Raw genomic sequence first — 17,935 nt, forward strand, 5'->3', positions numbered from 1 at the left:
TTTCCTGGCGCCCGTGTTCTCGATGTCTCTTCGCAGGTAACTGCGATTCTGAAGGAGGATGCAAGAGTGGGAGCCGTAGTTCTGCACGCGGGGGTGAATGATGTGAGAATGTGGCAGTCGGAGATCCTGAAGAGGGATTTCAGGAGCCTGGTCGATACTGTTCACAACGCATCGCCCACGGCGAGGATCATCTTATCAGGGCCGCTTCCTACTTACCGACGAGGGAACGAAAAGTTCAGTAGACTATTCACGCTTAATAATTGCTTAAAGTCATGGTGTATTGAACAGAAGATGCTCTTTGTAAATAATATTGATCTGTTCTGGGAGCGACCAAGGCTCTTCCGCCCCGACGGCCTGCACCCCAGCAGCATTGGAGCGGAAATTCTGTCTGACAACATCTCAAAGACGCTACGCACCATTTGACTAGCAAGTACACATTTTAACCATAGTCTGTGTTCTTATCACCCAACTGTTAAGAATGTTACTGCTTCCAAATGCATAGAGACTGTGTCTGTCCCCCGAATAATACAACCAAATAATAATTTATTTAAAAGTATGAGAAAAAATCTTAGCATGATTAAACCAAAAGACAATATATTTAATGAGCAAAACCAACGCTTAAAGTTTGGGCTACTTAATATTAGATCACTAAATCCAAAGGCAGTTATTGTAAATGAAATGATCACAGAAAACAGTTTTGATATACTTTGCCTTACTGAAACCTGGCTTAAGCCAAATGATTACTTCGGTCTAAATGAGTCTACTCCACCAAGTTACGGTTATATTCATGAGCCACGTCCGGTTGGTCGAGATGGTGGTGTCGCAACAATCTTTAGAGACTTTCTTACCGTTACTCGGAGAACAATGCATACATTTAAATCATTTGAAGTGGTTGCGTTGAACATAACTGTTCCAAATAAAAGTGAAAAACCATTGGTCTCTCTTACATTGGTTACTGTGTATAGACCCCCTGGGCCTTACACTAATTTTCTGATAGAGTTCGCAGACTTCTTATCGGATCTATTGGTTAACGTCGATAAAGTACTGATTGTTGGAGATTTTAATATCCACGTAGATATTGCTAACGATCCATTAGCTGTGGCGTTTAAAGAACTACTAGACTCTTGTGGTGTAACACAATACATCAATAGTCCTACTCATCGCCTTAATCATACCCTAGACTTGACTATATCTCACGGAGCCGATCTAACCAATATCGATGTTATACCTCAAAGCGACGATGTTTCCGATCACCATCTTATAACATGTACACTGCGCACTGCAGAAATCAGTTGTATATCTCTTTATCGACAGGGTAGAACAATCACCTCAACTACTAAAGATAGTTTCATAAAGAACTTGCCAGATCTGACTTCTCTAATAACCTTTCCAACTAATATAGAATCGCTCGATGACATGACCAGCAACATGGGCACCATTTTCTCTAATTCATTAGAAGCGGTCGCACCTATGAAGTCAAAAAAGATTAATGAAAAGATTATAGCACCATGGTATAATAACACCACTCGCGCCTTAAAAAGAGAAACGCGTAAACTGGAGCGCAAATGGAAACAAACCCAATTGGAGGTCTTTAAAATTGCATGGAAAGAGAGTGCAAGCGGTCAAAAGAAAAAGCGGCAAAAGCCGAGCACTTCCGTAACCTCATAGAAAATAACAAAAACAATCCAAGGTTTTTATTTAGTACAATTGCTAAACTAACAAACAAACAGACTCCACCTGACCTGGGTATTCCGCCGCACCTTGGTAGCAATAAATTCATGAAGTTTTTTACTGAGAAAATCGAAATAATACGAGACAACATAGCTAAAACCAAACCTCCAAGTGTGTCGGAAGAATTAGTTTCAACCGTTCTCCCAAAAAGAAAAGCTACAGTGTTTTTCTCCTATAAATCAAGAAGATTTAATTAAAATAATTGCAACATCCAAACCGACGACATGCTTATTAGACCCCATTCCGACTACTTTATTAAAAGAGTTACTACCTGCTGTAATTGAGCCCATTTGTAACATAATCAACTCGTCAATTAATATAGGACATGTCCCAGGGCCCTTTAAGATGCTTATCAAAAAACCAAACTTAGACCTCAATGAACTTGGAAGCTATAGACCAATTTCAAATCTACCGTACTTGTCTAAAATACTAGAAAAAGTAGTGTCAACTCAACTGTGTACCTTCCTACAAAATAATGACATGAACGAAAAGTTTCAGTCTGGCTTTAGACCGCATCACAGCACTGAAGCGCTCGTTAGAATTACAAATGACCTCCTTATTACATCAGATAAAGGTAACATCTAACTCTTAGTCCTGCTTGACCTTAGTGCTGCTTTCGATACTGTAGACCATAAAATACTACTAGATCGTTTACACAATTATATCTGTATTCAGGGACAGGCACTACAATGGTTCAGATCTTACTTAACAGACAGATAACAATACGTCCATTTAAATGGGAAATCATCAGATCTTACGCAAGTAAATTATGGATTACCTCAGGGATCGGTTTTAGGACCCTTGCTTTTCTCCATATACATGCTGCCCCTCGGCAACATTATTAGAAAACATGGAATTAGCTTCCACTGTTATGCAGATGATACTCAGCTATATATCTCATCAAGACCTGGGGCCCGTTCTTCGTACGTCGCTTATTATATCCGAGATCAAATGACACATCCGAGATGATATCATCGTGCTAATCATGATCCGGCTAGTTGTGTTCTTCGAACACACCTGCCGGATATGATTAGTATCGCTGGATTGAGTTATCTGAGATAATTGCGCGTTCATGCGCTTGTTTATAAGGGGATATGTATCAATAGTAGAAACAATGATCAGCAACGCTGCTATTGGCTGCTCACATGGCAAAAGAGCGCGCTCAGTTTTTCAACGCAACACAGCAAGACTTATTACTGGAAGGGTTTGCTGAGTTTGAAAAAAAAAAACGCCAGGGAACACTTCAAAGTGTGCAAAAGACAGGAGAGAGGGCTGGCAAAAAGTAGCAGACAAATTAAATGCGTAAGTGTTCCATGTTATGGTTATATCACTTATTATTACAGTATTCTTATTTTAATAATTTAATAATTGCTTAATGTCAGAGCCAGCTCAGGACCCACTAGAACATGGGAAGAAGTAATAGTGAAGTACAAGAATATTCTTCAAACTGGTAATCCTTTCTTCTTCTACTGTTTAGTATCTGTTACCAAAAACATTTTAAATAATGTGTTTGTATGTTTATAATCAGCAAAAAAAAAAAAGGCGGAGCAGAAAAAAACAGGTGGTGGTCCTGCACCCCCACATTATACCCCTGCAGAAGAGCTGGCCCTTGGGCTAAATGAGAACCGACCCATTGTGAAGGGCTCTTCCTTAGACCTAAAGCCAGAGACCAGTAACAGCAACACCTTAATTACAGGTAATTGAGTTTTAAATCATCTTGCTACACTGTAAATAATTTGTTGCTGCTTTAAATTATGTCTATAATCCAAATGGCTGGTACAGTCATTTCAACATATAAATATTTAGTCAATTGCTTTGAATTGTGATGGTGAAAATTGCATAACAAATGTAAAAATATTTTGCAATATGTTATTGATCATATTTTTTTCCTAGTGTATTGTAATGCCATTGAGTTCTCCTCTTTTGTGTAGTTTTGCATTATACACCAACACTTTTACCTGTTCCCAAGAAAGTGGTGTCTGAAATATGTGCAGTAAGTGGACATTTATAACTTTACATCAAAAGGAAAGAAAGTGCAACACTTTGTAATACCCATTTTTCTTTTGCACAGGACAGTGAAGAAACCCTCTCAGATGACTGTCCTTTGTAGGAATTACTTGTAAGTGCACAAATAACTTTATTTAATTTATAGGTGTGGACATATTATTTCTGACTGCAATATGAGTTTCAGGAGGAAACGCCTACAGCACAAATTGATACAGAGGTGGGCAGTCTACTTTTCCTTTTTCTCTAACATGAGGCTTGTGTTGAGTTTATTTTTTTAATGGCACAGGGGGATATCCGTACCCTATATTAACGGAATCTTCAACAGAAAATTTAGTATTTTGCTCTTAAAAAGCAAAAATTAAGGGGAGAAATTGAACTTGGCACCTTAAAGAAGAAAAAAAACTGGCACTAGAGATTGAGTTGCTTCAAAAGGAACTTCAGAGTAAGTGCTAAAAACCCTATTTTTCACAAAGAGCACTATTGCTGCCCTTGGATAACAATATATCTTATTGCAGGCAAAAGATGACCATCACTGGCTTTTCTTGAGAAACAATAATTTAAATAAAACTCCATGAACTAAGCATGTTGTCTTGTCTTCTATTATTAATTTAATGAAGGTTTATGTGTGAAAAAGAATTCAAAAATGGTTTTCCACGATTCTGTCCTGTGCAGCTCTGCCACTCGGTTGGTCCAAGTGCACTGGCTGGAGGTCATCATCAGGCTGCACCTCCACCACAGGGGTCCTCTCCTTTCTGATGGTGGCAATATTATGGAGGATGGCACAATGTAACAATAATGTCACAGGCCCTGTCAGGTGCAACCCTCAGACCCTTAAGACACTGAAATCTTCCGTTTAGTTGGCCAAAGGTCATTTCAATGCGTGCCCTTGTCCTGGCTAGAGCTGAATTGTAACTGCTTTGTGGTCCAGGGAATGGTGTCATGAAGTACTGCCTGTAGGCATAGCCCCTGTCACCAAGCAGGACCCTATCGTAAGCACCTGAAAAATGCAGTTTTGTTAGGCTCAGAATAAAGTTATGTAATACAGTGAGTTTTAAATCATTTTAACCACGTTCAAATAATGTGCATGAATGTGACTCTCTGAAAATCATGGAGTCATGCACAGAACCAGGCCATGTGGCTTCCACATTTGTGATGTGGAACATGGAGTCACACACCATCTAAACATTTGAAATCAGTCAACTGAATACTTTTTGATTACAATACTTTTTTATTTATTGCTAATCTGGAATATTAATAATCGAAATAGTAATTTACTTGCACATTTACGCTGTAAAATCCCTTTCGGTTCACAAAATCCCCTTCATTGGGGCCAGGTGGGGCCTTGGTGGGGACATGTGTGCAGTCTATGGCACCAATAACGTGTGGGAAGCCTGAGGAACAAATACTGTGAGTCCTAGGCTACTTTTTGGCATGATCATGATTGATTGATCGTCATAACAATTAAAATATACCTGCAATGGCAAAATAAATCTGCTTCACAGCCTTAAATGTCTTTGAAATACCTCAAAGCCCCCTAAAAACTGTTTGAGTGACAGATAAACTTTGCGATTGGCACGACATACAGCACTTTTACACAAGTTTTCTGCATCTCCAATAGTGTAAAGGAAAGTGCCACTCGCAAAGAATCGCAGAGCTATACAAACTGTTTGTGCAGTTGTTAAAGCCCGACTGCGACAAGTCGAACATTTAACGTGTGGCTCCAACAAGTTGCTAATGTAGATTACACCCTCCCGAGAAAAACAATATCTCTCCATTAGTAGATTATCGCGCAGCGCTAAATGATCCTGTCGATATTGCAAAACGCGATTAATTCGAAAACCTCTTTGAATTATTCTGATACCTTCAGCAACGCATTCCTGACGTAAAAACGGACAAGACAAGGCTGCGGAAGACTTCCCATATCACCTCCGCTTATAAAGCCGCAATCTAATCCTGTTTACATGAAGTAAGCCTGTTCCCGAGCAGGTTCAAGCTTACGGACCTGTTGCTATGACAGCAAGTCTAGGATGAGCTTCGAAGAACCAAACAATCCAAGATCATGCCAAATCGTCAACAGTCAAATCCAGCTAACAGAGTTAGCGACGTACGAAGAACGGGCCCCAGATGATTCCTTTAAGCTATCCAAACTGGCAGAGTGCATCGAGGACATAAAACATTGGATGACTAGTAATTTCCTTCTTTTAAACTCTAGCAAAACAGAAATATTACTTATAGCACCAAAATCAAGTAAACAGAATATCTCCGATTACAGCCTGCAAATTGAAAGCTGCACTGTTACTCCAACAAATACAGTTAAAGACCTAGGCGTTATATTAGACGGCAACCTGTCATTTAAAAATCACATCTCAAATATCACAAAAACAGCCTTCTTCCACCTTAGAAATGTTGCCAAATTACGAAATGGTTTATGTGTTGCAGACGCAGAAAAGCTTATTCATGCATTTGTGACCTCACGGCTTGACTATTGTAATGCTCTACTTAGTGTTTGTCCTGTATCATCAATAAACAAACTACAGTTAGTTCAGAATGCAGCTGCCAGAGTTCTTACTAGGTCAAGAAAATACGATCACATAACCCCAGTTTTATCATCGCTTCACTGGCTACCCATTAAGTATCGTATTGATTTTAAAATTATTTTAATTACTTTCAAAGCCCTGAACGGTTTAGCACCTACTTACTTAACCGAGCTTTTATCACGTTACAACCCATCACGCTCCCTAAGATCTCAAAATTTAGGACTTTTGATAACACCTAGAATAACAAAATCCACCAAAGGGGGACGAGCTTTCTCATACGTAGCACCTAAACTCTGGAATAGCCTTCCTGATACTATTCGAGGGTCGAGGGTCAGACACACTCTCCCAATTTAAATCTAGATTAAAGACACATTTTTTCAGCCAAGCTTTCACTTAATGCATAGTTAATGAACAGCAGCTACGCTAATTATTCTCTTTATTCTCTTTCCGCCTCTGCCTCGGGATGCCCACCGTGTCCAGACGACCGACATATGCCCATCCCCAATTTGAGATTACGCTAGCTACAGCTGCAGACTGACGGACCATCCCAGCTCAATCTAAGGCAATTCCACCACCAGCCAAGATAAATATGACCATCAGACCATTCCAGCTCAGACCACTACATCCCCAACCAAGAGCAAAAGACGGATTATTTGTCTTATTAATGCTGAAGTTACAATATTTGGTATTAAATGCTAAACTTAAATCACATGTCACCAGTTTGAGTGCAGCTATGACACGTCAGAGGGGATCTGGCCCTCCCGGTTGAGCCTGGTTTCTCCCGAGGTTTTTTTTTCTCCATTAATCCATCATTGGAGTTTGGGTTCCTCGCCACAGCAGGGCAGTGTTGGCCTGCTCACCGGGAGACTGCATTTCAACTGTTAATTCATTAACCTTCTTTGGTAGGCCATTTACTAAATTTAATCCAGTACAATCTGAGACACTCTGCAGGCAAGTCTCTTGAATGAAATGTGCACCTGCACACTCTACCTTCTGCCCTGTAGTCTCTTCAAATCATGCTTTGATTATTTTTATCATTCAGTGCTTGCTAGAATAAATGATTCTTTTTCAACTGGTGTTGTGGCTGTAGCACTTAAGACTGCTGCTGTCACTCCCATTTTAATAAAGCAAAGCACTGATATGAACTCTCTTTCCAACTATCGCCCGATCTCGAGTCTTCCTTTTCTGGCTAAACTCTTAGAGTGTATAGTTGAGGCCCTGAACAAGCACCTAATAGAAAATAATCTACTTGAGCCCCATCAATCTGGGTTCTGGAAATCTCACAGCACCGAGACTGCATTGGTAAAAGTTACTAACGATTTACTAATAGCCTCTGATTCTGTCTCTCTATCCCTTCTCATTCTCTTGGATCTTAGCTCAGCATTTGATACCATTCACCATGCAGTGCTACTTAATCACCTTGAATATGTATTTGGTCTATCAGAGACAGTCCTAGACTGGTTCAGGTCTTATCTTAATGTCCCCTACTTTTCAGCATGTATATTTATCCACTTGGTGAATTACTAAAATCGCTCAATCTTGCCTAATCTTCATTTTTACGCTGATGACACACAGATTTATATTCATTCAAGATCAGGCCAAAATGTGGACACTGTGCATCTCTGTGCACATAACACATAACTGTGTTACTATGATCAAGAACTGGATGTCTGACAATTTTTTGTAAACCGCTCCAAATCTGAAATAATGCTAATCGGCTCTCCCCATCAACTGCGGCCCTATTGTCTACTGATGGTGTTGCTCTGGAGTTTCAAAGCAAACTATAAAATATTGGAGTCATCTTTGATGCCTCGCTAACACTTGAGCCTTTTATTCAGAACTCTGTTAAGACATCCTTTTTCCACTTGAGAAATATTGCTCCTTTACGTCCTCTGAGACACTCCACTGAGACGGCATTGCTATCGGTCACAGAAGCACTGTGGCTAGCCAAGGCGGAATCGAAATCCTCGGTCCTGATTCTGCTAGACCTATCTGCAGCGTTTGAAACTGTCAATCACCAGATACTGCTAGCAACCCTGTCATCACTAGGAATCACAGGCTCTACCCTCTGCTGGTTCAAATCCTACCTCTCCGACAGATCCTTCAGATCTACATCTCGTTTCACCCAGACGATACCACTGTAGCAGCTCGCATTACAGCCTGCCTCGAGGACATCTCAGCTTGGATGAAAGACCATCACCTCCAGCTGGACCCTGCCAAGACCGAACTACTCGTGTTTCCGGCACACCCTACGGTCCAACACGATTTCAACATCCATCTTGGCAATACCACAATCACCCATTCCAAAACAGCCAGGAACCTCGGAGTCATATTTGAAGAACAACTGTCCTTCAATGATCACATTGCAAAGACAACACGATCATGCCAATATGCCTTATTCAACATTAGAAAGATCAGACCATATCTCACGGAGCATGCGGCACAACTCCTTGTCCAGGCCCTGGTAATCTCAAGGTTGGACTACTGCAATGCTCTCCTTGCTGGTCTTCCTGCAAAGGCTATCAAACCACTTCAGCTGGTTCAGAACGCAGCAGCACGCCTCGTCTTCCAACAGCCCAAAAGGGCTCACGTGACTCCCCTTTTCATCTCTCTTCACTGGCTACCGGTTGCAGCCCGTATCAGATTCAAGTCACAAATGCTTGCCTACAGGACTATCACTGGATCTGCACCGGCTTACTTCCACTCTCTCCTGCACTCCTACACCCCATCAAGATCCCTGCCTTCAGCAAACCAGCGGCGGCTTGTATTGCCTTCCCATAAGGACAGTAAATCGCTCTCCCGCTCTTTCTCATTCACAACTCCTTCCTGGTGGAACATTCTTCCTAACTCTGTCCGTTCAACCACATCTCTCACAACATATAAAAAACTACTTAAAACCATCTCTTCTGTGAATACTTGACAAACAAATGAAAAAAAAATACACTAACCCTTTCTCTCAACAGGTAGTGGTCTAGCTTTTGTTGAAACCAGTAACTTTGTATTGGCACCTAATGTATTATGGCTCCTGTATGAACTTTCGCTTATTGCTCCTAAACTCTTTGTAAGTCGCTTTGGATAAAAGCGTCTGCTAAATGTCTAAATGTAAATGTCCTTCTCAGTTACTGAAAGGTTTATAAATTGTTTTGTTTTCTCACGTATTGATTATTGTAATGCACTTCTTGCTGGAGTATCTAAAACCTCAATTAGCAAATTAAAATATGTACTGTTGGACTTTAAAGGCGTCCTGCATGTTCAAAAATTGAAGGAAGGCAATCTCTAACAAGTATTGAAGTTTATTGGTCAGAAAGTATCAAAGTACAGCGCTGGGTTGTCTCAGACACAACGTCTCACAAAGAACAACCCAGAAAAAAAATCATGACACAAATATATGGTATGTCTCGACGATCTCTCTTCTGCAGGGGGCGAGGGTCTCCCTTGTTTCCACCAATCATCAAGTTCTGCTTTGTCCTCTCTCCACCAATCAACTCCTGCTGTGTCCTTTTTGGTTCCTGGAAAACATTCCTTAAAAAAAAATACCACATACCTCCCCCAACCTTCTAAATAACTGCAGCCGAAGATGCCCCTTCTCCCCCACACACTCACATTCCCCTGCTGCAAGCACTTCATTATCAGCACATAGCTTGGGTATCAAATGCATGTATTAAAACACAATATTATGACTTAGCCTCTAAATAAGACAAAACTAATTAAATGTAATTACGTAACTGATTAAATGATTAAATCCTTCAATCCCTCTCTTGACCTCTGAAAGAGGTCACCTTTTAATCTTGGTCCTCCATCATCATCATCAACCATGTTCCCTGACACTAATAACAGCATAGAGTAAGGAGGTGGGGTATTATCTTTCTTTTCTATGGCCGTAATGATTAATCTGTTACACAAGGACCTAATACATGGAATACAACAGCATCCACACGTAATCAGGATAGCTAAGAAAACAGCAATAGATATCACTATTGACATGACCAGTGCTTTCCATTTACCTAATACTCTGTCTAACCAATCTGCAAGGTGATTGTCTATACCAGAATTTTCTTTCATTTCCACGGCCAGGGCTCTCAGACCTTCTAATGCTTTTGTTACAGACCCACTTGGAGCAGTACAATTAGGGATGAAAGTACAGCACATATGTCCAAACATGTGACATACACCTCCTTTCTCTGCCAGCAACATGTCCAGTGCCATTCTATTTTGTATGGCCATGAGAGATGTTGGGGCCAACGGCTCAGCCAGACCGTCTACTGCGGCTCTAGTCATATTAGTCAATCTCATAACATTGTAATGGACGTCATTTATTCTGTCAACATTCTTGTTTGGGGTTACTGAAAATAAAGCTGCCAAAATAGGAATGTTCTCAAACCCTGCTGCTATCTGGTCAGCAAATTTAAATTAATCCGTAACACCTCTTGGTACTCCAATAGCATCAATATACAGTTGAAAGAAAAAGTATGTGAACCCTTTGGGCTTTCTTGGATTTCTTCATAAATTGGTCATAAAATGTGTTCTGATCTTCATCTAATTCACAACAACAGAGAAACACAGTCTGCTTAAACTAATACCGCACAAACATTATACGTTTTCATGTTTTTATAGAACACAACATGTAAACATTCATTGTGCAGGGTGGAAAAAGTATGTGAAACCCTAGGCTAATGACTTCTCCAAGAGCTAATTGTAGCCAGGAGTCAGCCAACCTGGGGTCCAATCAATGTGATGATTGGATGTGTTGATTAAAGCTGGCCTGTCCAATAAAAAACACACACCAGTTTTGAGTTTGCTGTTCTGAAGAAGCGTTGTCTGATGTGAACCATGCCTCGCACAAAAGAGCTCTCAGAAGACCTACGATCAAGAATTGTTGACTTACATAAAGCTGGAAAGGGCTACAAAAGTATATCTAAAAGCCTTGATGTCCATGTGTTCATGGTAAGACAGATTGTCTACAAATGGAGAAAATTCAGCACTGTTGCTACACTCCCTGGGCGTGGTCGTCCTGTAAAGATGACTGCAAGAGCACAGCGCAGAATGCTCAATGAGGTGAAGAAGAATCCTAGAGTGTCAGCTAAACACTTACAGAAATCTCTGGCACATGCTAACATTTTTGTTGACAAATCTACAATAAGGAAAACATTAAACAAGAATGGACTTCATGGGAGGACACCACGGAGGAAGCCACTGCTGTCCAAAAAAAACATTGCAGCACGTTTGAAGTTTGCAAAAGAGCACCTGGATGTTCCACAGCACTACTGGCAAAACATTCTGTGGACAGATAAAACCAAATTTGAGTTGTATGGAAAGAACACACAACGCTATGTGTGGAGAACAAAAGGCACAGCACACCAACATGAAAACCTCATCCCAACTGTGAAATATGGTGGAGGGGGCATCATGGTTTGGGGATGCTTTGCTGCCTCAGGCCCTGGACCTGTCATCGATGGAAAAATGAATTCCAAAGTTTATCAAGACATTTTGCAGGAAAACTTAAGACCATCTGTCTGCCAACAGGACAGCGACCCAAAGCATAGAAGTAAATCAACAACAGAATGGCTTCAACAGAAGAAAATACGCCTTCTGGAGTGGCCCAGTCAGAGTCCTGACCTCAACCGATTGAGATGCTGTGGCATGACCTCAAGAGAGTGATTCACACCAGACATCCCAAGAATATTGCTGAACTGAAACACTTTTGTAAAGAGGAATGGTCCAAAATTTCTCCTGATCGTTGTGCAGGTCTGATCTGCAACTATAGGAAACGTTTGGACCTCATCACTTCCTGTTTGCTGAGAGAGCGTGGTTTGAGACAGAGCTCCGTCAAACTTTTTCTAAATATATCGTTTATTCCTGTTATTTCTTAATATTTATATTGTAAATTGATAACTCACAGAGGGTTAAACCTATCCTTAAGTGTATCCCATACCAAATATCGTCATATAACGCACCGATAGATTTGTTTTATACGATCATTCGCTATTAGCACTCAGGCTGTTAGCATTCCCAGCCTTTAGTTTCTGAATATTGCCCTTACTGCTTAACTCACTGTTCTCATAATGACATCACTAATGGCTAATGATTCAGATATGTGTTTAACGTTACCTTTGAGTGCAGATGATGAATCTTTCTTCGCACTTCAGTCAGAACTGGAAGTATTGGAGAAGCAGATCCACGATCTACTCGAGAGGCAAACACGTCTGCGAGAACGTAAAACGGCGATGGAAACATCCCGGGCTGACGCTCGCAAAGCTGCGGTAAGTGTTCGACGTGATTGTAATACTCCTATCACTTCTACTCCGTGTGTTTCTATGCACAGAGCCCAGGCTTCAAGATCACGACGAGTCGAAATGAACTTCACTCCTGCACCTGCACACACACGGCGGAAGGCGAAATCCAGGACCGGAGCGATGACCTCTCCCCCACCGCCGCGACCGGTCTTCGAGATTTCTACGAGAAATCGCTTTGCTGCCCTCTGCGAGACGAAATCCAACGCTGTGGTCATCGGAGACTCAATCGTCCGGAACGTACGCGCCTCCTTCAATGAAGGTAAGGTGCGCACTCACTGTTTTCCTGGCGCCCGTGTTCTCGATGTGTCTGCGCAGGTAACTGCGATTCTGAAGGAGTATGCAAGAGTAGGAGCCGTAGTTCTGCACGCGGGGGTGAATGATGTGAGAATGCGGCAGTCGGAGATCCTGAAGAGGGACTTCAGGAGTCTGGTCGATACTGTTCGCAACGCATCGCCCACGGCGAGGATCATCGTATCAGGGCCGCTTCCAACTTACCGACGAGGGAACGAAAAGTTCAGTAGACTATTTATGCTTAATAATTGGTTAATGTCATGGTGTATTGAACAGAAGCTGCTCTTTGTAAATAATTTTGATCTGTTCTGGGAGCGACCAAGGCTTTTCCGCCCCGACGGGCTGCACCCCAGCAGCATTGGAGCGGAAATTCTGTCTGACAACATCTCAAAGACGCTACACACCATTTGACTAGTAAGTACAAATTTTAACTACAGTCTGTGTTCTTCTCACCCAACTGTTAAGAATGTTACTGCTTTCAAATGCATAGAGACTGTGTCTGTCCCCCGAATAATACAACCAAATAATAATTTATTTAAAAGTCAGAGAAAAAATCTTATCATGATTAAACCAAAAGACAATATATTTAATGAGCAAAACCAACGCCTAAAGTTTGGGCTACTTAATATTAGATCACTAAACCCAAAAGCAGTTTTTGTAAATGAAATGATCACAGACAACAGTTTTGATATACTATGCCTTACTGAAACCTGGCTTAAGCCAAATGATTATTTTGGTCTAAATGAGTCTACTCCTCCAAGCTACGGTTATATTCATGAGCCACGTCCGGTTGGTCGAGGTGGTGGTGTCGCAACAATCTTTAGAGACTTTCTTACCGTTACTCGGAGAACAATGCATACATTTAAATCATTTGAAATGCTTGCGTTGAACATAACAGTTCCAAACAAAAGTAAAAAATCATTGGTCTCTCTTACATTGGTTACTGTGTATAGACCCCCTGGGCCTTACGCTAATTTTCTGATAGAGTTCGCAGACTTCTTATCGGATCTATTGGTTAACGTCGATAAAGTACTGATTGTTGGAGATTTTAATATCCACGTAGACAGTGCTAACGATCCATTAGCTGTGGCGTTTAAAGAACTACTAGACTCTTGTGGTGTAACACAATACATCAATAGACCTACTCATCGCCTTAATCATACCCTAGACTTGATTATATCTCACGGAGCCGATCTAACCAATATCGATATTATACCTCAAAGCGACGATGTTTCCGATCACCATCTTATAATATGTACACTGCGCACTGCAGAAATCAGTTGTATATCTCGTTATCGACAAGGTAGAACAATCACCTCAACTACTAAAGATAGTTTCGTAAAGAACTTGCCAGATCTGACTTCTCTAATAACCTTTCCAACGAATATAAAATTGCTCGATGACATGACCAGCAACATGGGCACTATTTTCTCTAATACATTAGAAGCGGTCGCACCTATGAAGTCAAAAAGGATAAATGAAAAGAACATAGCACCATGGTATGATAACACCACTCGCGCCTTAAAAAGAGAAACGCGTAAACTGGAGCGAAAATGGAAACAAACCCAATTAGAGGTCTTTAAAATTGCATGGAAAGAGAGTGCAAGCTGTTACAAAAAGGCACTAAAAGCAGCAAAAGCCGAGCACTTCCGTAACCTCATAGAAAATAACAAAAACAATCCAAGGTTTTTATTTAGTACAATTGCTAAATTAACAAACAAACAGACTCCACCTGACCTGGGTATTCCGCCGCACCTTGGTAGCAATGAATTCATGAAATTTTTTACCGAGAAAATCGAAATAATACGAGACAACATAGCTAAAACCAAACCTCCAAGTTTGTCGGAAGAATTAGTTTCAACCGTCACCCAAAAAGAAAAGCTAGAGTGTTTTTCTCCTATAAATCAGGAAGATTTAATTAAAATTATTGCAACATCCAAACCGACGACATGCTTATTAGACCCCATTCCGACTACTTTATTAAAAGAGTTACTACCTGCTGTAATTGAGCCCATTTGTAACATAATCAACTCGTCAATTAATATAGGACATGTCCCAGGGCCCTTTAAGATGCTTATCAAAAAACCAAACTTAGACCCCAATGAACTTGGAAGCTATAGACCGATTTCAAATCTACCGTACTTGTCTAAAAAACTAGAAAAAGTAGTGTCAACTCAACTGTGTACCTTCCTACAAAATAATGACATGAACGAAAAGTTTCAGTCTGGCTTTAGACCGCATCACAGCACTGAAACTGCGCTCGTTAGAATTACAAATGACCTCCTTATTGCTTTAGATAAAGGTAACATCTCACTCTTAGTCCTGCTTGACCTTAGTGCTGCTTTCGATAGTGTAGACCATAAAATACTACTAGATCGTTTACACCATTATATCGGTATTCAGGGACAGGCACTGCAATGGTTCAGATCTTACTTAACAGACCGATATCAATACGTCCATTTAAATGGGAAATCGTCAAATCTTACGCAAGTCAATTATGGATTACCTCAGGGATCGGTTTTAGGACCCTTGCTTTTCTCCATTACATGCTGCCCCTCGGCAACATTATTAGAAAACATGGAATTAGCTTCCACTGTTATGCAGATGATACTCAGCTATATATCTCATCAAGACCAGATGATTCCTTTAAGCTATCCAAACTGGCAGAGTGCATCGAGGACATAAAACATTGGATGACTAGTAATTTCCTCCTTTTAAACTCTAGCAAAACAGAAATATTACTTATAGCACCAAAATTAAGTAAACCGAATATCTCCGATTACAGCCTGCAAATTGAAAGCTGCACTGTTACTCCCACAAATACAGTTAAAGACCTAGGCGTTATATTAGACGGCAACCTGTCATTTAAAAATCACATCTCAAATATCACAAAAACAGCCTTCTTCCACCTTAGAAATGTTGCCAAATTACGAAATAGTTTATGTGTTGCAGACGCAGAAAAGCTTATTCATGCATTTGTGACCTCACGGCTTGACTATTGTAATGCTCTACTTAGTGGTTGTCCTGTATCATCGATAAACAAACTACAGTTAGTTCAGAATGCAGCTGCCAGAGTTCTTACTAGGTCAAGAAAATACGATCACATAACCCCAGTTTTATCATCGCTACACTGGCTACCCATTAAGTATCGCATTGATTTTAAAATTATTTTAATGACTTACAAAGCCCTGAATGGTTTAGCACCTACTTACTTAACCGAGCTTTTATCACGTTACAACCCATCACGCTCTCTAAGATCTCAAAACTTAGGACTTTTGACAATACCTAGAATAACAAAATCCACCAAAGGTGGACGAGCTTTCTCATACGTAGCACCTAAACTCTGGAATAGCCTTCCTGATACTATTCGAGGGTCAGACACACTCTCCCAATTTAAATCTAGATTAAAGACACATCTTTTCAGCCAAGCTTTCACTTAATGCATAGTTAATGAACAGCAGCTACGCTAATTATTCTATTTATTCTCTTTCCGCCTCTGCCTCGGGATGCCCATCCCGAGGTAGGAAGAAGTTCCACCATGTCCAGACGACCGACAGATGCCCATCCCCATGCCCATCCCGAGGTAGGAAGAAGTTCCACCATGTCCAGACGACCGACAGATGCCCATCCCCAATGTGAGATTACACCAGATACAGCTGCAGACTGACTGACCATCCCAGCTCCATCTAAGGCAATTCCACCAGCTGCCAAGAGAAATATGACCATCGGACCATCCCTGCTCAGACCACTACATCCCCAACCAAGAGCAAAGACGGACTATTTGTCTTATTAATGCTGAAGTTACAATATTTGGTATTAAATGCTAAACTAAAATCACATGTCACCAGTCTGAGTGCAGCTATGACACGTCAGAGGGGATCTGGCCCTCCCGGTTGAGCCTGGTTTCTCCCAAGGTTTTTTTCTCCATTAATCAATCATTGGAGTTTGGGTTCCTCGCCACAGCAGGGCAGTGTTGGCCTGCTCACCGGGAGACTGCATTCATTCATTTATTTATTTATTTATTTAGAAATTAGATGTTATTTATTAGAATGAACTTACTCGTTGTATAAATACCATGCACTGTGCTGTGTTTTAACTTTTCTGTTTTTCCTGTTTGCCCTTGTAAAGCTGCTTTGAAACAATACACATTGTGAAAAGCGCTATATAAATAAACTTGAATTGAGTTTGGTTGAGGTTATTGCTGCCAAAGGAGGGTCAACCAGTTATTAAACCCAAAGGTTCACATACTTTTTCCACCCTGCACTATGAATGTTTACATGTTGTGTTCAATAAAAACATGAAAACGTATAATGTTTGTGCGGTATTAGTTTAAGCAGACTGTGTTTCTCTATTGTTGTGACTTAGATGAAGATCAGAACACATTTTATGACCAATTTATGAAGAAATCCAAGTAAGCCCAAAGGGTTCACATACTTTTTCTTTCAACTGTAAATGGGACTATTTTAGGACAAATCTATACTAGTAGCTTGTTTGTTAATGACATGCCGCCATCAGCGCCCAGCTAATGAAATGGTTCCTTTGTTTAGACTTATTGCTTTTTCACCTATTAATGTCAGAGGCGCTCTTTGCCTAACCATAGCACAAAGGCCTTTCGTGTTCCTTGGTACTCTAGTGAACAGTCGTCTGTCACCACAATAATAATATAGTCCTGCTCTTGCCCATGGCCCTATCAATGTTCCATTGTCAGGTATGATAAAGTTACACCAATCCTCGTTAATCTGTCCATAATTAATAATCGGGGATTGCACTGTAAAGTTAAAGCTGGTGTAATTATCTTTTCTGGGCGTAAATGGGCCTGTCTTTGATTCATTAGATTCCATTCCATTCCATTTTCTACCGCTTATCCGAACTACCTCGGGTCACGGGGAGCCTGTGCCTATCTCAGGAGTCATCGGGCATCAAGGCAGGATACACCCTGGATGGAGTGCCAACCCATCGCAGGGCACACTCACATTTCACCGGAGGTGATGGCTGTGATTGCAAGTTATTTATCACAACAGGGGGTTGCACTATATTTTTCTTAATCAGTCCTATGGGAACCTTACCCGTCACATC

Source organism: Triplophysa dalaica, chromosome 21 (genome assembly GCF_015846415.1).
Source record: "Triplophysa dalaica isolate WHDGS20190420 chromosome 21, ASM1584641v1, whole genome shotgun sequence".
NCBI lineage: Eukaryota > Metazoa > Chordata > Actinopteri > Cypriniformes > Nemacheilidae > Triplophysa > Triplophysa dalaica.